Genomic DNA, 23904 nt, shown 5'->3' with positions numbered 1-23904 from the left:
ACAGAGTATCTCTCTGCCACCCAGGTTGGAGTGTAATGGCGTGATCTCGGCTCACTGCAACCTCCACCTCCTGGGTTCAAGTGATTCTCCTGCCTCAGCCTCCTGAGTAGCTGGGATTACAGGAGCACACCACCATGCCCAGCTACTTTTTGTATTTTTAGTAGATACAGGGTTTCACCATGTTGGCCAGGATGGTCTCTAACTCCTGACCTCCTGATCCACCCACCTCAGCCTCCCAAAGTGCTGGGATGACAGGTGTGAGCCACTATGCCCAGCCATATAGCTGTTATTTTCTAAAATTTTCTGTCTTGTTAGGCTTCCACTTTCCTTATCGTTTGGCTTCAGAGAGCAAAAATTTTTTGGAGGGGAGGGAGAAGTTGTCTGTGCCTACTGGTGTCTTGAGGTTGCCAGCTTCTTTAGCTCCATGTGTGGGACATAGGAGGTAAAAGTAAGCCCATCGTGTCATTCTTTGGGTTTTAAAGTCATTAATCTGTCTGCCTTCTTCTTGCTATATTACACAGTCTTCTTATCTATATAACAGCAGGGTTTTTGTCTTCTTATTTTGCATATAATATCCAGGGATTTTAGTTAAAATCAGCAAGAGAAAGGGAAGCACAGGCTCTCCAGCTTCTTGGAAGACCTAGACTCCAAATTTTAAATGTGATTTGTGATTCTTGGCATGAAATGTTTTCTGTTGCAAAATTATTTTCTGTCTTTTACATCTGAAAGATTCTCTTTTGAGAGTCTTTCAACATCACAGTTTTCTTTCGATGGATTTTTTTTTCATTAAAAAGAGAAGATGTCATACTAGGTCATGTATTCCTTTCTATTCCTTATTCTGAGGCTTATAATGGCTCCAACGGCAGTTAGCAGTTGACTTCCTTATGATGTTACAAAAGTTATGTATAATGCCCTACAGCAACAATTCTACCATCGATCATCTGTTACTAGCCAATGTTCCATATATTTATTAAAACTTTTACCAGTCTATTTCTGGTTGGAGACATAAATGTCCTTTTCATGCAATAAAGTTTTTAATAGCAGCAATCACATTGCCACTACTCATAAATTACCACCTACTTTGTGCTAGATATTATACTTTGTGGAAACAAAGATGAACACATTTCTATGAATTTATGCTCCTGTGGAGGAGATTAAAATGCGAACAAATAATTATAATTCTGGAGTAACACAAAATATAACTGAGAAACATCTTAAACAAATGAGGGAATTAACTTTCATATGTAACAAGAAATCCAGAAGTGCAGCATCTTAAAATGACACCAGTGAACTAGATTCTATGTATTTTTATCCTACTCTCCTTAGCATGTGACCTTGCTTTGTAGTCACAAAGGAAAGATAAAAAGACCAACAAAGGCCCTGAAAGTCCCCCCAGATGATTTCCGCTTATATCTCATTGTCTATTCTGGGCGACACATAATTATAAGAGTCTGGGCAATGTCTCTTTTTTCTTAAGAGGGTTACATGGCTACTATGTGAAAAGTGTGGTCCTGTTAATATGGAAAAAGCAGAGAATAAATATTGCCACAGAAAAAGTAAGGTTGTTCATATAGGGAGAACACTTACTCTCCTGACACAGTGTAATTTGGTGTTGAATGAGGTGCTAAAATCTAAGTGGTAGAAAAGGGGCTGGGCGCAGTAGCTCACGCCTGTAAATCCAGCACCTTGGGAGGCCAACGCAGGCAGATAACTTGAGGTCAGGAGCTCGAGACCAGCCCAGCTAACATGGGAAAACCCTGTCTCTACTAAAAGGACAAAAATTAGCCGGGTGTAGTGGGGCACACCTGTAATCCCAGCTACTTGGGAGGATGAGGCAGGATAATTGCTTGAACCCAGGGGGCAGAGGTTGCAGTGAGCCGAGATGGCACCACTGCACTCAAGCCTGGGAGACAAACTGAGACTCCTTCTAAGAAAGAAAGAGAGAAAGAGAGAAAAGAAAGAAAGAAGAGAAAGAGAGAAAGAGAGAAAAGAAAGAAAGAAAAGAAAGAGAGAAAGAGAGAGAAAGAGAGAAAAGAAAGAAAGAAGAGAAAGAGAGAGAGAAAAGAAAGAAAGAAAAGAAAGAGAGAAAGAGAAAGAGAGAGAGAAAAGAAAGAAGAGAGAGAAAAGAAAGAAAGAAAAGAGAGAAAGAGAAATAAAGAAGGAAAGAAAGAAGGAAAGAAAGAAAGAAAGAAAGAAAGAAAGAAAAGAAAGAAAGAGAAAGGAAGGAACGAAGAAAGAGAAAGAAAGAAAAAGAGAAAGAAAGAAAGAACGAGTTCTGTGAGAGGGAATAATATTATAGTAAAATTTCAAGGAGTTTTGGGAGGAATAATGGATATTCCTGAATAAACCAAATGTGAGGGGAACAAATATGCCTGGAAATACAGGTAAAACCTTACCTTGCAGCTTGATTGTGGTGGACCTGACATGCCACGTTAACGAAAGCAGGCTTTATCTCATAGGAATTTGAAAGTTCCTAAATGGTTTTTAATAGATGGGTGAAAGCAGATTTGTGGTTTGGCAAGAGAGCTGTAGTGAGAAATGAGAAAATGAATGAAGAGAAGACTGAAAGCTCACTAGTTCATTTTAATCAACTAAAATCTAAAGATGTTAATCTTTTATTAACTTATAGAAGCGGCCGGGCGCGGTGGCTCAAGCCTGTAATCCCAGCACTTTGGGAGGCCGAGGCGGGCGGATCACAAGGTCAGGAGATCGAGACCACAGTGAAACCCCGTCTCTACTAAAAATACAAAAAATTAGCCGGGCGCGGTGGCGGGCGCCTGTAGTCCCAGCTACTCAGGAGGCTGAGGCAGGAGAATGGCGGGAACCCGGGAGGCGGAGCTTGCAGTGAGCCGAGATCGCGCCACTGCACTCCAGCCTGGGCAACAGCGTGAGACTCCGTCTCAAAAAAAAAAAAAAAAAAAAAAAAAAAAACAAAAAAACTTATAGAAGCTTCTCTGCCTGTTTGAATTTTTAAACATATTCTTCCCCTTCTGCAGCTCTGTTATATCCTTCCAGAGGTGGTAAGATTATAATTGTATACAATATTCTGTGTCAGGCTTACCCTGGTTTCAAATAAGGTGGGCTACCGCTTTCTAATTTGTTTCCTTTGTCTGGCTTTGCTGCCAACCATTTTCTATGGTATCTTTGGCTCTGGCTTTACATTGAGCTTGCTGGAATTTGTTGGAGCTCTGAAAAACATAGAGTTGATAAATATTATCTCTCACTCAGTTCATACTATTCTTTTTTCTATATGTTTACACAACTGATCAGGTTATAAAGAAGTAGAGACTAGCTTTTGTTCCTTATACTATTCCGATAATTTGGAGTGATCAAAGTTTCAAACCTCTGATTAAGCTTCAAGTTCTCTATAAATGTATAATTTGCATTTATAAAATGCTTTATTTAAACATTTTAAACTGTAGGTAAACTGCCCAAGCAAATGTGGCTTTTAGCATCTGTTAACATATCAGTGACTATTGTTAATTTTTTAAGTCAGTTCAACTCATTTCCTTACAACCCCAATAACATTTTCTGGCCATTTCTGGGCATACATTTGTTTGTAGCTTTGCATGCATCATTCTTTGAACTTAGGGTTGAGCATGACTTTTCATAATCATTTTTTCAAGCCAGTATTCTTTCATGGCAGACATAAAATGGGCTTAATTAAATGCCAGACAAAGCTCCATGCATGCTCCTGAGAGTTATACAATAACAAGTGAACATGTAGCTAAGTCTTGATAATACCGCATTAGTCATTTTTATAAATTTTTCTGAAGCTTAGTTGACGATTAGAGTAGGTAAAGTTTACGTTTTTGGTAACCATCCTAAATTTACACTTACAAAAGTTATTTCTTTTCAAGTGAAGTACAAATAATTTTTCTTAAATGTAGAACTTTATCACTAGTAATAGCAAGAAACTTTAAAATAAGCTTTGACAATGATTCTGATATATTAGGCTTTAGATCAAAGGACAATTTTTAGTATTCCTCAATGACTGTTTCTTCAACCAGTATCAACCACATCATCAATAATGCATGAATTAAAGGGGTAGCCTAATAATGTTCATGTGAATTCACTCAAAGACAAGAAAGTATAATGTATTTGCATTTTACAAATATTTGGATAACACTGCCCAAATTCTTAAAGAATTTTATATTGTGCACTTTTGTGCAATAGTTTTGTGGACCCTGCAAAAGTCTATGTCTTATTTTAAGCATAGACTAAACAGCATAAACAAAACTTTAGCTTCTTTTTAGCTTACTGTGAATGGCTTAACAATACTAAAAGAGTGTAAGTAAGTTAATAGGTAAGGTGAATTAAATTCATTGCAACTGAAGGAGCAGCAGATATAATTAGGATAAAATTCCTGGATGACTAACATTGCAACAAGTACATGATACGAATCAACTTGGAGGGAACTGCAAGCAGTGCCATTTTCAGATAATTCAAAGCAGAAACAATTCCAAGAATGACCATCCAATAAGAATGATAACATTTGTCCAAAGTCTGAAATTCTGTGGAATCTTTGTTAGTTTAGAAAACATCTGAGATATTAGTTTCCATTCATTTTACTTTCTGTTTTTATTGAAGATGTTTTTCTCTTTTTCATGGCCATCTCTGTGCTGACTCTGGAAATGGGTGAAGGTAGAAAGACAAAACAGCCTGGAAGTCCACATTAGTTTTTATTGTATAACTATTCCTTCCTCCCTTTCCCTCTCGGCTCCAATTATATTGGCCTTCTTGATAATCCTAAATAAAGCTAGCCAACTCCAGCCTGTATCAAGGACATTGCAGTTACTAATTTTTCTTTCCAAATTCTGTATTTCACTCATGTATCTCCTCAAATGTCACTTTTTTAGTGAGCATGTCTCCGTTTATCCCCTTACAAAATGCAAAAATTAACATTCTCAGAAAATGGTTTATATTTATTTTTTAAATTGCTTATTTTTTTTTGTTTCTTTCCACAAGCATAACTTTGTTTTTGCTTACTGCTAAACATCCAGAAAAGTGTGGTTGGCATTTAGTAGATATTCAAGTACTTCCTGAATGAATGGAAGAATATTTCAGAAATTGCAGTCTTATAAAATTTAGAAAATTTGAATTTTTCCCACAAGGAACAGGCAGAAAAGAATACGTCTTTTTATTCCTATAGTAAAAAAGAAAAAAAAATCTTGGGCAGGAAGGAAAAATGAAGAAATGATAGGAACATAAAATAAATAAAGAGTGGGACCTTGAGCCCTAAAACCTGTGCTGAGCTCCAGGGAGGCCACAAAGCCACCTGAGGAGGCAATGATTTCTGGGAATTGTTTCTTGGCATAAAGGACTGTAGATTCCCATATGCAAATTCCTATGCCCTAGTAAGCATGGAGGTACCTTAGAAGACTCACAGGATCCGAAAAAGGAAATAGATATTTCAGTAGTCATTGATGAGGTTCAAATACCAAATACTACCAGGGGTGGCAGTCCTAATACCTAGTATTGCATAAATTCACTGGGAACTTTGATATACTTCTGGGGATGGGAAGAAACACTCAAATACTTAGTTACTTACAACCTAATAAATGAGAGCTTGATGTAGAAATTGTTGGATTAAATATTTATATTCTTTGTGCACTTGAATTTATGGGCTGGGGTTCATAACTGCCCATTTACAGTTCATTTCAGTGAGAGTACATGCGCTTCTGATTTCATTTGCTTATTTTATACTGTATAAGCAGGTGAATGTTAGGAAGATGCATTAATTTAAACACTTGACACTTAGACAACAGGGGAATTTTTTGATAGTGTTTGGATCCCTCTTTCTACCCCGTAAAGGATGTTGGCAAAAATGTAGTGACATCTGTACTGGCAGTGTGAAAACACTGAGGTCAACAACTGCCGAGATGGCAAGTATGAATCTGTTGCTGAAATGTGTTCAAGTCAGCACCACATGTTGCAAAGATATTATAGAAGCCAACATCTTTCAAAACCAGTTTTGGAAACTGTCACAAAATTGTCAAATGTATTAATAATCTTATTAAATAGCAGGCTTTTTCAGAAATATTTGTAAGAGTCTAGAATCAAGGTGGAGGTTTGAATATGTCATACCAGACAAACTCATTATTTTGTTGATGAAAATAATTCATTTGCTTAATATCTCAAATGCATAATCTCTTTCAAACATGTTTGTACAATATGTTTGAAATGGGTTGGATATTTTATTTTACTATTATTTTTTTGGAGACGAAGTTTCACTCTTTTTGCCCAGGCTGGAGCACTATGGCATGATCTCGGCTCACTGCAACCTCCACCTCCCAGATTCAAGCGATCCTCCTTCCTCAGCCTCTCGGAATATTTTTATTTTTTAATATATTGGAAGGCTTCATTTGGCAGTGGGGGGTTGCATTGTTAAACTACATGCTATAGCATATAGTGTTAGGGAATGGATTTTGGATTTAACTTGACAAACAGAAAACATCTTGAGTGTCGTGAAAACTTAAGCAAGTATCTGAGACAAATGTCACCAACATAACTGAGACCTAAAAAAAAAAAAAAAAATCACTCATTTATACCATTTTAAGATATATTTGGAAAATTATTTTTCACCAAAAATAAGGTGTTAAACTGGCTGAGGATCCCAGTCTTCTGCTCATTATAAATGTTTCACCAGTCAGAAAATGTAAGCAGTAATTAGAGGTTGCTATTGATTGAAAAATGGGGGGGAAAAAACCCTCTATTATTCAGGATTCTGCTACATTTTAAATGAAGAGCATCCTGTGAATAGAATGCTATTATTGTTGTAGCTGCCCACTTATATGTATTTGGATTTTACTCCGCTCAACTAGCCAAAACAAAACTGGAAAATGAAACAGATGCTTAGACTTATTTGTCCTTGAAATTTTTCATGCAAAATCCTCTAATCCAATTTCTTTTTCAAAACATTTTGTAATTTCCAAAATATTTGTATTTTTAAAATTTGATAACTATCTTAAATAAATGTTAACTAAACAATGCATATGAGCATGTGCCACTTTTATTTGCTCTATCTTTTAAGATTTTTGTGTAAGATTTTCTTTTTAATAAAGTATTCCTACTGCTAAAATAGTTTGAAATCACTGTCTTGTTTTCATTTTTTCCGATCACTTTTATTATTTTATTGGCCTAGAAATTGTGATCAGCTTTTAGTAAGTGGTGGTGAGAAAACACTATGATTCTAATGCTGCCTTTCTGGAACTTACAGTTTCATGAGGAGGCTATACCATATATCCAGATGTGAAATTACAACTGTCATAAGTGCTATGAAAGAAAGCTACATGTCTGTAACAGTCTATGACAGGGGTTTAGTAAATAAGTCTACATACTATAAGAGTCTATGACAGGGGTTCAGTAAATAAGTCTACATACTATAAGAGTCTATGACAGGGGTTCAGTAACTAAGTCAGAAAGTCAGGGAAGACCTGTAGGAAGTCAGGCTTGAGTTGAGGTCTGAGGGAGTAACTGGACTGGGCAAGGAAAGCCTCCAGAGTGAGGGCCACACACAGGAGGCTGGTGTGGCTGCAAAGCAGTGATCAGTAGGGCAGGATGGGAAGTGAGTTTTAATTGAGAAACAGCAAAGGCTGAGGTCAGGGAACTTAGCCTTCATCACAAGACCAGTGAGAAGCTACGAAAGCATTTTAGTATGAAGTTCTATGATTACATATAAACTTCAAAATCACACTGGCTTTACGGGGGGCACAAATTAGAGGGAAAGGAGATAGGACGATGGAGAACAAGGGTAGTAGGCTTTTGAAGTTTTCCAAAGGAGAAAAATTGGAAGCTAGGCTATCAAGGTTTGAGAGAATATAGTCAGCAGATTGGAGAATTTATTTTTAAATGGCAAATTGCCTTTGAGGACATAGGTGTTCTTGGGGTCTGTTTGCTGTTTAGGTTTTTAATATGATTAACAGCGTGGATGGTGAGACCATCACACATCATTCTAGGTTGTCTGTTTCTTATGGTATGAAATGCTAGAGGTAATTTCTAATGTTGTCTTCAGGCCTAACAACATGGGCCCTAACCAATTTGTAAAGGATTTCAGTAAAATCAGCTTACCTATAATGTCCTATGAAATAAGACAATTTTTTGTTTAGTCTTTCTTCAGGGACATAGTATGACAGATCTGAATTATATGAAAGGAAGTAGAATAAAAGATGAGTTCCAGTTAATAATATAAAGGTTAAAATTAAAATGGATTTCTATGAGGTTATTTTAAAAAATATCAAATAATGATTTTCTTAATCCTTTATTTTTTAAAAGTTTCTCTGAGATGTGGTCTTGAACCATTTTCTGCTATCTAATATGTTGCCCCCTTCTTTCAGAAGTATTGAATCACTCAGTTCCAGGAACCCATTAGAGGCAAAACAATCTCTAAAAACTCCTAAACTTATTCATTTTGCTCTAGTAACCTTTGAAGTGCTTAAAATTCTTAATCAATATTTACTTGTGCTTTTGAGGATGATGGCATTTGCATAGCTACAGTATAGACTTTATACTGTATGCTTTACCTGTTGAATGTACTTTGTACTCAGCCATGCTGTTTGCCTTTATAGTAATTATAATGTTGACCATGGAAAATGAGAAAAGTCTTCGTGATAGGCGTATTATCATCCTAGTCGAGATTGCAGACACAGTATGAAAATAGAGCTGGACATAGTTAAAATATCTTTAATACATTCTAAAAATGTACTTTTCATTTTAATTTCTAAACTATCTCCTTGGATGATCTTTAGAAATATGAAAACATTACTAAAATGAACATTTGTGGCATATATTTTATTATAGTGTTTTATTCTATTTAGCTGTCTATATATTTAAGATTATTATTTTCTAAAATCTTTATTTCTGGTTTCATTTTAGGATTCACTATGTTCTATGTTAAGTTGTGATGCAGGATTTTTGCTCCTTAGCTCAGCTAGTTCCAGATTCTTCTCTCACAACCAGGAAGAAATAGGCATGCAGATGTCGAAGAGTGAGTGATGTAAAATTTATTAGAAAAGGAAAGTTCTCAGCAAAAAGAGGGGTCCTAAAAGCAGGTTGCCGGTTGCCGGTTGCTCTGTTCACAGCTGAATATAAGGTCTTTTACACACAAACTGATGGGACTGTCTTCTCTATTTGTATAAGGTGCAAATTCCTGGTGCCTACACTCCATTTCCCCAGTGTGCATGCAGGCCCTTAGTCGGCTGCGGGCATGTTTAGTCAAACCCCGTTTGCAAGTTCCCTTATCTGCACAAAATATCTGGTACAAGCACCTGTGGAGTGGGTCAGAGGCTCTCCAGGATGCTTCCCTTATTGTCTGCCTAAAGCAAGCTGGCTAACGCCTTTCATTCCCTGTTTCAGGAGTGGATACCCCAACTGCTGTTGGGGAAAGTGGTCAGTGACAGCTCTTAATTGTTTCCTGCTGACAGGGGACACTGTTTTGGGAAAGCAGCAGTTAGGGCTCCTCGTGAGGTCGGTTTAAGTGTCTCCAGAAGAATGGCACAATCATACATAGTTCCATTTGCAACACCATTTGAAGTTTAATGGCCGCTAAGCAAGAACAAACAATTAGGGTTATTAGAAGATGCATATCAAAACGAAACAAGGGGGTAAGGGCAGCTCAAAAAAATCCCAAGGCTGCCGACATGCCTAGATAACTGGTGGCTATAGTTATGCCTGCCAAGATTTGGGAGCATGGGGCTTGACTCTGGTTAGCTCCCTTGGTCTTATTTTTCCAAAACAAAGAAATTCTGGGTTATAAGCACCCCATTTATTCTTATCACCTTGCAGGCTTTGCAGGATAATTGTCCAGAACTAGACTATGGATCCAGATTTTTATATTACCCATCTGTCTATTTCTTCTGAGATACAGTCAGAGATCACTGGTTGGTTCACAGGGATAAGCAGGGTTAGTCTAAAATGTAGGCAAAAACTTAAAAACAACAGATGAGATTACAATTTAATAACAAGTATATGGTAAGTATTGAAACATAATTTTTCTCTCTCTAGTCCTCATTTTTGTCAAAAACAAATCATGACAGGACTAAGTTGCTTGTAAAATAAATCTTAGTCTTATATTTGGCCTGATTATTTGTATAAAGTGCAGTAAGTATAATTATTTTTCATATAGGCTTTTAAATTGACTTTGGTGACACTCAGTTCCCCACAGAATCTCAGATAAGACCTTTTAAAGCTGAGCCCAACCATGGGTTTGTAGCTTTAAATATCTATGAGTTGAGTAAATTCCTCTTTTCTTGAGGTTCCAAGAACATGGGTCTCCTGGGCCTGTTAGAAAGTAATATTCTTTACTCATCACGGGTTAGGAACCCTAAACGTTTTGAGAGGGATCTTTCTGCTTTCAATTCTTGGGGTTTCATGAGGAAAACAGAGGTTTTCATCCACATTAACAGGGGGCCCAGGGGGTGGGAATTATCCATACTTATCCACATGTGACCTTTTCCCAATGCTGTCAGCAGCCTTTGAGTTCCCTAGACCTTGTCTATGCCATGGATGCTAACATGACCTCTATCCATGAAATGAGAGCATCCTCTATCCACGAATGCTACCATGACCTCCTCTATCCATGAAATTCAGCAGGAATTAGTCAAGCTAAGGTAAAACTATGGAGCTGGGTCTTCCTCAAGCAAGGGAGAGAAAAGGATGTCTTGTGAATTGGGGTCCTGGCCTGATAAGATGTCTTCCAAAAGGAAAAATAAAATAAAAGATAAAAAACTTCTTGCATAAAAGGTAACTCCTGACAGTGTAGAGAAAATAAAATAAAAAACAGCTTAAGTGCAGGGCAGGGAAGATGCCTGGGGGAAAATCCTCTAGCTCTATGCAAATGGGTTCCTCCAACAGGGAGAAAAACTTTCAATGATTGTACCCTCTTCCTGGCTTGGCCACAGGAGGAAAGACTCTGTTGGCGCATGGCATTGCGGGGGATGGTGAATAGGAAAGGCTGGCCACCTGGCCACATGGGGCCCTTGGCTACTGAGGCTGCCCTGGGGCCCAGGCCCAGGTGGCAGCTGCAGCTCATTCCCACCCCAGGTGGCCAGCAGGATAGGGGTGGGGGACACCTCTAAGAACAGAAGGAAATCTCATTATTCTGAATTGCATGTTTGATGGCTGGGTCAACGGCTTGTTCTACCTAGTAATATCTCTGCAGTTTGCAGCAACACCTTTAACGTTGCAAAAGAAGAGATAGGTGCCATGACGGTACCGAAAAAAAGAAGTAAAATGCCATAGAAAAGACCGGATTGGGACGACGCCAACATTCCCAACCCCAGAGGATGATGGGGTTGGGTGTGTCATGGTCCTCTCCTGCATCTTGTTCTCTGTAGCTGTGCCATTCATTCCTAATTGGCTCACCAGAGGTTCAGTGCTGCATCTGCCTTCAGGAAAAGTCTGAGGACAAGAAGGCTCAGAAATGAAAGTGAAAGGCTGTAGGTCTTCATTTACTCACCCTCCAGGTATCTCAGATGAGCCCCCAAAATGATGCAGGATTTTTGTGCCTTAGCTCAGCTAGGTCCAGGTTCTTGTCTCATGATCAGGAAGAATACGCACGTAGACATTGAAAAAATGAGTGGAGTAGATCTTATTAAGTGAAAAAGAAAGCTCTCAGCAAAAAGAGGGATCCTAAAAGTAGGTTGCTGGTTGACCCCTTCAGAGTTGAATACAAGGGCCTTTATATACAAGCTGATAGAGCTGAGTTCCCTATTTATATAAGGCACGAATTTCTGGTGGCTCCACCCCATTCCCCCAGCTGCATGTAGGCCCTTAGTCTGTATGTTTAGGCAAGCCCCCTTTGCAAGTTCCTTTATCTGCACAAAACATCTGCTGCAAGCACCCGCAGGGAAGGTCAAAGGCCCTCCAGGACCCTTTCCTTACTGTCTGCCTAAAGCTAACTCCTTTCAATGGCATACCCCATATTAAGTAATGTAAATTCATATGAATATTCTGCTTAATTCTTTCTTGTGTAGAGAGGATCTTGCATCTACCAATTAATAAACTGCTGTTTAACATGAATTTAATGTAGAAGGTTGTCTTTCCATGGTGAATTTTCTGTTTCCACTTTAAGAAAATATTTGCAAGCATAGGTCAGTGGTACAATGAATAATGCGTCTGACTATGGATCAGAAAAGTATTTGCCTTCCTTAAAGAAATGTGGTCTATATAGCTAGTTACAGATGCTTTTCTGAGCTCTTTTTAAAGAAACAGGACTCTATGGAGGAGAAAGCACTAGGTAAAGAGTCAAATAACTTTTTTTTTTACCACAAGACGTGTAAGCTCCCTTAGCTTCAATTTCTTCTTTAGTAAAATAAGTATTATAATAATATCTTTCCTGCTTACTTATAGAATTGTTTTGAGAATCAAATGGGAGTAATAATTTAAAAGAACTATAAAATCTACAAAGTATTCAACTAGTGAAATATACTACCATTCCTTATAGGAAGGCCTTTTACTGTATAAACATTGAAGGTTTACTAGTTTTATCATTACATGATTAGCATATGCATTAATTTCCTATGCCTGCTATAACAAGCTACCAACATCTTCATGGCTTAGAACAACATAAATGTATTCTCTTTCAGTTCAGGAGGGCGAAATTATCTTCACTGACCTAATGTGAAGGTGTCTGAGAGGTTAGCTCCTTCTGCAGGAACTAAGAGACGATTTCTCCCCTTGCCTTTTTTAGCTTCTGGAAGCTACCTACACTCCACAGCCCATGACCCCTTTACTGCACCTGTGCAAACTTTTGCTTCTATCATCACATTGCCTCTCTCTCCTCTCTCCAATCATATATTTTACTGTCTCCCTTTTCATAGAAGACAGTCATTAAACTTAAGTCTTTCCCTGATTATCCAGAATAATCTCTTTATCCCAAGATCTTTAACTTAATCACAACTGAAAAAATCCCTTTTTTCATGTAAGACAACATTTACAGGTTCCAGAGAATAGAATTGTACAGGCATACCCCAAAGATATTTTGGGTTAGGTTCCAGACCATAACAATAATGTCACAACAAAGAAAATCACATATATTTTTGTTTCCCAGTAACTTTAAGCTTATATATACAATATATTATAGTCTATTAAGTGTGCAATAGCATTATGTCTAAAAGAACAATGTACATATCTTAATTAAAAATACTTTATTGCAAAAAAATGCTAAAAATCATCTGAGTCTTCAGCAGGTTGTAGCATTTTTGCTGGTGGAGAGTCCTGCCTCAGATGTTGATGGCTGCTGACTGATCAGGGTGGTGGCTGATGAAGGCTAAGGTGGCTGTGGCAATTTCTTAAAATAAGACTTTAGCAGAGATTGCCACATCAATCGACTCTTCCTTTCACAAAATATTTCTCTGTAGCATACCATGCTCTTTGATAGAATTTTACACACAGTGGAACTTCTTTCAAAATTAGTCAATTCTCTCAAACCCCACCGCTACTTTATCAACTAAGTTTATGTAATATTATAATTTTTTTGTCATTTCAACAATGCTTAAATTATCTTCACCAGGAGTAGAGTCCATCTCAAAAAAATACTTTTTTTACTCTCATTCATAAAAAGCAACTCCTTTTATATTAATTTTTTCTCATGTAATTGTAGCAATTCAATCACATCTTCAGGCTCTGCTTCTGATTCTAGTTCTCTTGCTGTTTCCATTCTGCTAATGTTTATTAGCAGTTACTTGTGCTGAAGTCTTGTCATCCATGAGGGTTAGAATCAATTTCTTCCAAACTCCTGTTAATGTTAATATTTTGATCTCCTTTCATGAATTATGAATGTTCTTAATGGCATCTAGAATAGCAAGTTCTTTCCTCCATTCACTTTGCCAGATCCACCAGAGAAATAACTATCTATGGCAGCTATAGCCTTACAAAATGTATTTTTTAAATAATAAGACTTGAAAGTCTGAATGACTCTTTGATCCACAGACTGCAGAATGTATGTTGTGTCAGCAGGCATGACAACAAGAGTAATCTTCCACATCTCCATCAAAGCTCTCGGGTGACTATGTGCATTGTCAATGAGCGTTATATTTTGAAAGAAACCTCTTTTCTGAGCAGTAGATCTCCACAGGGACTTACAATATTCAGTAAACCATGCTGTAAACAGATGTGCTGTCATCAGGCTTTGTTGTTTCATTTATATAGCACAGGCAGAGTAGATTTAAGATAAACCTTAAGCATCTTAATATTTTTAGAATGGCAAATGAGCATTGGTTTCAACTTAAAGTCACCAGCTGTATTAGCCCCTCGCAAGAGAAGCAGCCTATAGTTTAAGCTCTGAAACCAGGAATTGGTGCCTCCTCTTTAGCTATGAAAGTTCTAGATGGCATTTTCTTCCAACACAGTAGAAGGCTGTTTAATCTACATTGAAAATCTCTTATTGAGTGTAGCCACATTCATTAATGATCTTAGCTAGATCTTGCTGCAGCATCTACATCAGCACTTGGTGCTTCACCTTGCAATTTTATGGGCAAAGTGAAAAAAGACTTTATAGAAAAGACTTCTTTCCTTAAACCTCATGATCCAAACTCTTCTAGCTTTAAACTTTTCTCTGCAACTTCCTTCCCTCTCTTCATAGAATAGAAAAGCATTAAGGCCATTCTCTGGATGAAGCTTTGGCTTAAGGCAACGTTGCAGTTGATTTAATCTTCTACCCAGACCACTGAAACTTTCTCCATATCAGCAATAAGGCTCTTTGACCTTCTTATCATTCCTGTGTCCACTGGAGTAGCACTTTGCATTTTTTTCAAGGACTTACCTTTGCATTCACATCTTGGCTACCCGGCACAAGAGGCTTAGATTTCAGCCTACCTCAGCTTTTGACATGCCTTCCTCACTAAGCTTAATCATTTCTAGCTTTTGATTTAAAGTGAGAGATATTAAATCCTTTCTTTTACTGAAACACTTAAAAGCCATTGTAGTATTATAAGTTGGCCTAGTTTCAATATTGTTGTGCCTCAGCAAATAGAGACCCAAGCAGAGGGAGAGAGATGGAGAAATGCCCAGTCAGCGGAGCTGTCAGAACACACACACCGTTTGTTGATCGAGTCTGCCGTCTTATATCAGCACTGTTTGTAGTTCTCCAAAATGATTTCAGTAGTAACAACAAAGATCACTGATCACATATCACCATAGCAAATATAATAATAATAATTTGCTAAGCTGATATATTGTAATAATTACCAACATGTGACACAAAGGCACAAAGTGAGCACTTGCTGTTGGAAAAAGTGCATCAATAGACTTGCACAATGCAGAGTTGCCAAAAACCTTCAGTTTGTAAAAATCACAGTACCTGAGAAGCACAAAAAAGTGAAGTGCAATGAAATGGGGTATGCCTGTAGATGTCTTTGGGGCCATTATTCAGTCTACCACAATTATTACAGGATAATCGCGTGTAGCCAAGTATCTTCATGGATAAGAAATCAGATGAATGCAACTAGTTACTGTTCATGAAAGCATTCACCAGCAGGGCATTTCCCTAGAGTAGTAAGAGGTTTCTAGCCTGAAACCTCTTGATACTTGGTCTATCAATCAATGGACACAAAACAGTGTCACTCCTACAATGTGGGTATTCCTAAAATGAAATGTTTTCATACTAGAATGGCCCTTCTAGAAAGTCCAGAAGTAGCTGTCGTAAAAGAAAAGGGGAGGAACATATGGGTGGGAGCATCAAAGAAACCAAGCTAAAAGCACGCAAACCCTCTTAACAGCAGCAAGAATGTTGTCTGCTTTGGGTAATGGACTTCAAAATGCACTTTGATTCAATAAAGGCTCCCAGTGGTAAAAATAATAATAACAATAATAATAATTATTTTTAAACTGCTATTTCAAGACACTATGATTCTGACCAGCAACATTTTGACAAGCTATTAGAGTGAGTAACTTCTTGTCTTATATAAATAATTAATGATTACTACCTTAAAGAGAACCATATACTGATGCAAGGATATTTTCTCCCACATATAATCATTCTAACACTTCTTTCTGTAAAGTCACTGACTAGTCAGAAAGGGTTTTTTTTTTTTTTTTTTTTTTTTAACTTCACTATGCTTTCCTAAGTGATCAATTATGATAATGGGTCTTATTAGAATTCAGGGGTAAATAGAGGTGTTGAGCAAATTATACTTATTTGCAATTGCTGAATTCCTAAATGAATTCTCATATGTTTAGGCCTATGCAGGCAAAGCAATATTAATTTTAATCTAAGTGGTTTGAAAATAAATTAGCAACCTTTCTCATCCCACCCACTGTTCACTGGCAATTCTTAACCACAGTCCAAATTTGGTTAACACTTTGATTGAGTTACAGGTAAAATGATAACCATTAGGTAGTTTTTCAATTTTTACATAAATAATTTAGTTTTTGAAAATTTTAACTCAGAGCTTCATAAAATCCTCCCACATGAATTAGAAAAATCGGACTAGGTTAAAATTTGAATGATTGTCATTTAAAAAAATCTGTATTGGCTACATAAATGTGTTATTATTAGAAAAAAGAACTGAGAGTTCTTGGAATAGAAAACTAACCTTTACAATATGTGTTTTGAAAAAAAAAAAAAACATGTATTCAGACTATGCCTGGTTAATAGATCGATAATCAATAAACAACTGAATGCCGTATAGAATATCCACCTTTTTACCTTTCTGCTCTTGTGTATATTTTTTATAAATGAATCCCACATCTCTGACCTAACAGCTGCTCATTGTCCTTAATATGACTTTGGTCTAAGCCATTCCTCCTAACCCATACATTTTCCCGTGGTTATCATGGTATCATACTCGCTCCAGGCTTCAAAGCCATGGACATCACAGTCGTTTCTGAGGCAGTAGACATCAAATACTTATCTTTTTTTTCTTTTAAAGTTTTTTTTTAATCTATCTTATTTCCAGTTAGTTATGCCATCACTCTTGGATAGAAGCCCCACTACTATTTACTTTGAATTCTTTAAGAGTCATTTAATTTTCCAGGTTTAATTCTAACCTTTCTATCTGTTTATCACTCAAACTGATTTTAAATATTGATTTTATCTTTTTATTCACTCTTAAAATCCCTGGATGGTTCTTCTTCAAGTCTTCACCAGTTTTTTGAGCCCTTTTACTTTTCAATCTCACTCTACAACCCAACTTTACAGCTCATGCTTCCTCAATCACAGAAAATTCTAATTTTTCACTGCCCCAAATTTGTTCCTCCATTTATTTTGCTTTATTCTGTTGTGATGTCATCCTTCTTTCTATTAACATTCCATAAGTATTCATATTACTATATAGTTTTTTCTTATTTTTGAAGAATTTCTTTCATACAAGCATAAAATATCACTCTGGCACTCATGGCTGTAAGAGAAAGACCAAGCTATTCAAGTAAAACACATGAAGTGCTCTGTGTGACAGGTGACTGATTTCTTGATATTATTCAAGCTTTGCATATAAATCAGATAAGTTATTAGATGAGATCATTATGGTTAATTTTACTGACAATAATTATCTAATTTCAGGATAAGATTTTGGCTTCAGTTTTGGAATGATATATATGTTGCTTCATTTTCCTCTATTTTTTTATTTTTTATTTTTGAGATGGAATTTCGCTCTTGTTGCCCAGGCTGGAATGCAATGGCATGATCTCAACTCACCGCAACCTCCGCCTCCTAGGTTCAAGCGATTCTTCTGCCTCAGCCTCCTGAGTAGCTGGGGTTACAGGCATGTGCCACCATGCCCAGCTAATTTTGTGTCTTTAGTAGAGATGGGGTATCTCCATGTTGGTCAGGATGGTCTTGAACTCCTGACCTCACGTGATCCACCCGCCTTAGCCTCCCAAAGTGCTACTATTACAGGCATGAGCCTCTGTGCCTAGCCATTGCTTCATTTTCATTACATCTTTATTACTAAAAGTAACTTAAATGTAGCCAAAGGATTTAGGTATACACTTGTTTTCATTCCATTCCTCTGTCATCATTTGATAAGATTAAATCTACTTTATATTTTTAAATTTTTTGGTATCACTAAAAGCTGTAAGTTAAACAAATCTATAAAATGTATTTTACTCCTAGAAACATGTAGCAAAATTGTATAATTTCAAGAAAGTATTTAAAAATTAGAGTGGGGGCTATCTAGTTTTTTTTTTTTTTTTTCAAAATTTCAGAATCATCAATAAAAGATTACCAATGTCAGAATACTGAAGCCTACCTAGGGAGTGAGTTTTAAGTTACAATATGCATTGACTATATAGACTATAGCCTTTAATTTTCAAATATTCCTTCAATAAATTTCTAAAAAAAAACCTAGTTGACTTTTTCCTGGGCACACCTTATACAAACATAAGCGCTGCAGTTATGAAATGAACATTTTATCTCTTCTATACCAATGACCTATTATTGAAGTCAAAGGATGGAAATTGTTTTGAAGAATGCAAGTAGTTACGCTTGGAATTTACAAAATTGCTTTGAAACTGCACTCCTCCTTCTTTCTACAAATTAACTCCTCTGATGGATTTTTTTTTCCGGTAGCCTTTTCCTGCTCCCTCAAGCTATAATTAGTCATTGAAAATTGTCTCAGTGCATGGCTGGAAGACACTATAAACTCTGGACATAGTTCTTTCTCCTTGTTAAGAAAAGGCGCTCACTGAGTGATATAATCTCAGAAACCTAATGACCAGAAAGTGATTTTAGAACATCGTGACCACTATTCCTCTTTAGCAGGCTTTAAGAGCAGCAGAGGTACAAAATTATTAGTATTCTGTCTTTTTAAAGACACTACTAAAGCAGAAGCACAGCTAGTACTCCCAGAACAGAACTCACCTCATTTTTCACGTTTTGGTTAACAGAATAAAAAAATCCTTATTCTGATACGTATTCTGTGTCTTCATGTCGTTATAAAACTAATAAACTATGAAGGTAGATAAAATCAAAACCAGTCATTCAAAATGTGTTTACAGTTGCATTGCAGCTCACTTCTAGTCTCAGGCTAAAGCAGCATTTAAATGCTAGATATTTGATATCTGCAATTTTGAGAGAAAATGCTGAATCAATTTAAAATAGCTTCAAATATGTAGATATTTATGTGGGAACTAATTGGCATAAACAAGAGGGAAAATTGCTGAAATGATTTACTTGAGTCTGTTTATAAAGCCTGCTGGATTTTAAGTACGTATTATTCAATGCTTTGTTGTAACTTTGTGTATCTTATTCATCAATCACAACTAAACCACTGGGGTTCTGACAATAACAAATACAGAATGTATCCCATTTTCTCTCTATCATTGTTATGAGGAAAGCAATATAAAAGAAAACAAGTTAAGCCAGTAAGTCACAAAATAAAGTGAGCAAATCAGTGTGACCAGAAGTGGGACAAATCTCTTCAGCAGTCCAAACTCTTAAAATCAGATGTTTCTGTGTCCTAATTTGGCAATTCAGCTTTACTAAAGCTAAATGCTTAAGTCGTTGCCTTCAAACACAACACCTTTTAATTTGTTATTGCTGAACATTCTGCAATTGTTATTTCTTGTTGAGACTCATCCTGCACTGACCAGACATAGTGGGAACTGATTTCCATGTAATGTATGATGTACATCCTCTAGTAGAAGCCAAACTTTTTATTTGCTATTGTTGTGTCACCCTGGCATGTAGCGAAGTGCTTTGTAATAAATTATTACTAAATTTTAAAAAAGTAATAATAAATAAAAATTCTAGATTGCCAAAACGATCTTCCTAAAATTGTCAAACTGATCTTAATCTTTTTCTTTTAAATAAATCAGTGTGTAATGCATAATATTTTATGTTTTAAAGAAAATTAACAAAATAAAATTACCAGGATATGTGCTCCCATAGATGCACAGCTAATGAAATAATATGAAGAAACTTTTAATAAAACTGTCATAGAATATGTAGGAGATAAACTACACATACACAGCAACTAGGTAGACTCAAGCAGATAAATAAACCAAACAAATTACACTTTATGAATTTAAATTATACAAGAATATAAAAGGTAATTGGAGCTTTAGAAGATGAAATATAATCTAGGTATTATAATATAAAGTAAAAAATAAAATAAGTTTTAAGTTATGAGAAATGAAAGAGAATCTGGGAATTGAACAACGAGACAAAATATCTGATTAAAAAAGTCTCAGAAAGATTATACTTTCAGGGATCTTTTTTAGTTTGTTACTAGAAAAGTGTCTCTGAACCTGGAGAACACCAGAAACCATGAGGAGGAGGTATAGCGCTCTCTCCTGAGCTTAACGCTGGCTCGTGGTTTTGCTTTGCTACTGCTTTTTGCAATTGATAATCATTCTTCTCTTCCTCCTGGGGAATAAAAGGGAGAAGATGCAGTCCAAATGGCTCCTGTTTACATTTTTTTTTTTTTAAATAGAAGTCTGAGAAAGAAAAAAATTTTATGGAAAATAAACAAGAATTGAAGAAATAATGAATCAAAAAACATACTTTACTTTGGAGGGAGACTAAAACTGCCAGACAGGATTCATTCCTTCAGTTGTTCAGTCTCTCAACAGATGTTTACTCAGCAAATATTGTATGCCAGATGCTGTTGTAAGTGCTAGGGATATGGCAGGAAGTACATGTTGTTAGTAGGGAAAGACAGGCAAGAAACAATAAGTACTAGATTATGGAAAGACACTGTTTTAGTCTATTCTCACAGCTATAACAGACTACCATGGACTGGTAAATTATACAGAATAGAAATTTCTTTCTTTTTTTTTTTTTTTCTTGAGACAGAGTCTTACTCGCTTGCCCAGGCTGGAGTGCAGTGGTGCAATCTCAGCTCACTGCAACCTCCATCTTCTTGGTTCAAGCAATTCTCCTGCCTCAGCCTCCTGAGTAGCTAGGATTACAGGTGTGCACCACCACGCCTGGCTAATTTTTTTTGTATTTAGTAGAGATGGGGTTTCACCATGTTGGCCAGGCTGATCTTGAACTCCTGACCTCATGATCTGCCCACCTCGGCTTCCCAAAGTGCTGGGATTACAGGCGTGAACCACCACACTGGGCCAGAAATTTATTTCTAACAGTTCTGGAGCTGGGAAGTCTAAGATCAAAGCACCAGCAGATTTTGGTGTCTGGTGAGGGCCTGGTCTCCACTTCCAAGGTGGTGTTTTGAATCCGGAATTCTCTGGAAGGGAGGAACTTTGTGTCCTCACATGGCAGAAGAGCAAGACAGAGCGAATCCACTCCAGCAAGCCCTTTTTATAGGGGCATAAATTCATCTATAAGATCAGAGACCTAGTGACCTAAACACCCCCCATGAGGTTCCACCTCCCAACACTGTTGCATTGGGGAAAACATTCAAACCATAGCAGACAGTGCATTGTAAGTATTTAGAGAATACTGAAAAGGTGATTTTTTTTCCCTATAACTTTATTTTTTTTTCCTCTTGATGTGACTTGTACATAGAGCAATGAATGAAACTCTTATTTAACCCAAACAAAGAAAATGTACAAAAATAACAGAGAACTTTAATTTCTATATTGAAAGGTCCTACCATGTATCTAAAAAAGTTGACTTTCAGTGATTATTGCACTCCTTTGCATTTCTTTGTCTCTGTCTGTGTCTTATTTATCCTCTGTAGTTTCCACTTTGTAGAAGTGGATGTTTTGCTACTTGGCATAGATCGATGATAGATGATAGATAGATAGATAGATAGATAGATAGATAGATAGATAGATAGATAGATAGATAATAAATGGAAATAAAGAGACAAATAACTGTTGTGTATACAAATTATTAAATCTTTATGTCTTTATTGTAAATTATGACTTTTAGTGTTTAAACATGGCCTAAATTTTAGGTTTCATAATTTTTGAATTGAATTTTACTTGGCTGATATGAAGATTGCAATCTGTGATTTTATGTTACTTCTATTTCCTTGATATACTTCTGTATTTTTCTTTAGTGTAACCCAGAGCTCACATACAAGTTCTCTTATGTAGCATCCAGCCTTAATGGCTTCTCTCAATCTCTCTCACTGACTCTTACCCCCAATTCATTAACTTCCAATTTTATGCAGAGTAATTTACTTCACTTTAACCTCTGATCCCAAAATTTCATATTCAAATCTTCAAAGAGGTCACATTAAACAAACCCTCAAGTTGTTAAGACACATCCTCCTTAAAAGTATGACAGTACACACGCACACACACACACACACACACACACAAGGAGAGTTTGGCAGCCTGAAAACTCATAGGTGTGAGCCTATAAAATTGAAGCAATAGTGTTACACCAAAATGTACAGGTCATACAGAATAGTCTTTTATAGGGAGGTAATGACATGTATATTCATACTTAATCACGCTGTTTCAGATCCCAGGGAGGACTGCTATCTAAAATATGAAGTTTTAAAAGGAATAAGAGAACTAGAAATGCTTGGCAAAAGTTTGGAAATCTTAATATGTCAATTTTACACCTATGAAAAAAGTTGAACTATAAAGTCTGTATGATTTTGGGGGAAATTTCAGTAGAAATTAATTATGAAGGGTTTGAGTTTCTTTAATAAAAGACAAATTAGTATTGACTTTATGCTTATAATCCAGAAATTATTTCTTTTTTTATCATCACTTTCACTTCCATATCATCAAGTCTCATGTGAACTAACTCTATGTGGAATTGAAAGTAATGTTCCAAAGTATGTAAACTTTAGAGTCTGAGTCATCTTCTATTGTGTGGATTTCCAGCTAGTCATTTTTACATTGTTGCTAAGTGCTTTTCCATCTAATTGCATAGGGACTGATTTGTTTAGCAACCTCTGTTTAGAGTCAGGCTTTGTTCTCTTCACTGTGGACACCATTCTGGCATTGTTTTCCTGTTTCCATTGTTTCACAGAGCATATTTTATCACAAGCATTTTGTGATTCAATTATCATCCCCTCACCCCTCCCATATGTAAGCGATAGTACCCTTTGGCTCTAAATATATGCTTGTAACAGCTGCTTTGCAATGTTCTTTGCAAAAGAGAGAAACAGAGCCCAAACAGCTATGTTACTAAACCTTACACATAAAATAGTCATACTGAATTAAAGACAACAGTAATCAAAATAGAAATAAGTAACATATGCAATTGAGAAGCATTAGGGTGGCTGTAATTCCCATAACATTTTATAAATCTGAATTAATGGTGATTAATTCAGAATATCATGAAAAAATGCATACCTCCTTTGACAATTCACATAATACTTTATAGCTATATGCATTTAGGCTGCGGATTATCTCATTCTAAGAAATGTAAAGCACAAGGTCTAAGTAGAGTGACCAGTATGTTATATTGGGAATGATACATGGTGTAAAAAAAAGGAAAACCTTTTAATCATATTTCCAAAAGGTCTTAATTCCTTTTAGAGACCTTTATGCACTAAGGCTCTCTAAGCATGAAACTAGAAAAGAGAAAGAAAATCTACTACAAAAGTTAAAGAAAATAAGTGATAGAGCCAATCTATAGCCTAAATATATTTGTTCATGGATAAGATAAATTAATGAGTAAAAAGAAAATAAAATCGTTGGTCCACTTTTAACGTTACCTTACATAAACTCCATTTGATAGCCTTATTTTGAAAAAAATTATTATTTTTGTCTATACAAATTGTGGAAGAGGGCACAGCTGTGAAATAGGGAAAAATGTCTAATAAGTAAAAAAATAAAAACATAGTGCATAGATATCAAAAAGGCAGTCTCTGGAATTGATGACTATCTGAGTAGGCTAAGAAAACAATTATCGGCACGCATGGCAATCATTTCAGTAAGAGTTTGAGGGATCAAGATCTCCAAAGTAAAAGAGAACTTTAGAGAAATGAGCATAACATTCTGTGGAAAATTTCCCCTTGAGGCACTAGCTGAATGCTAAAATTTGCATTTGAAGAACACATTTCTGAGAATCCAAGCAGAAATCAACTGCTGAGA

General features: G+C 36.3%; 1 non-coding gene across 1 annotated transcript; it reads left to right on the top strand.

Annotated features, from left to right (window-relative positions):
• The first annotated feature begins 20128 nt into the window (after positions 1–20128).
• On the top strand, positions 20129–20339 carry LOC114677309 (small nucleolar RNA U3). Its single transcript, XR_003728579.1, has one exon. It is a non-coding gene; the product is annotated as a small nucleolar RNA U3 (small nucleolar RNA).
• Positions 20340–23904: the final 3565 nt, after the last annotated feature.

This window comes from Macaca mulatta, chromosome 3 (genome assembly GCF_049350105.2).
Source record: "Macaca mulatta isolate MMU2019108-1 chromosome 3, T2T-MMU8v2.0, whole genome shotgun sequence".
Classification (NCBI taxonomy): Eukaryota; Metazoa; Chordata; class Mammalia; order Primates; family Cercopithecidae; genus Macaca; species Macaca mulatta.
This window is presented reverse-complemented; position numbering and strand designations above follow the sequence as displayed.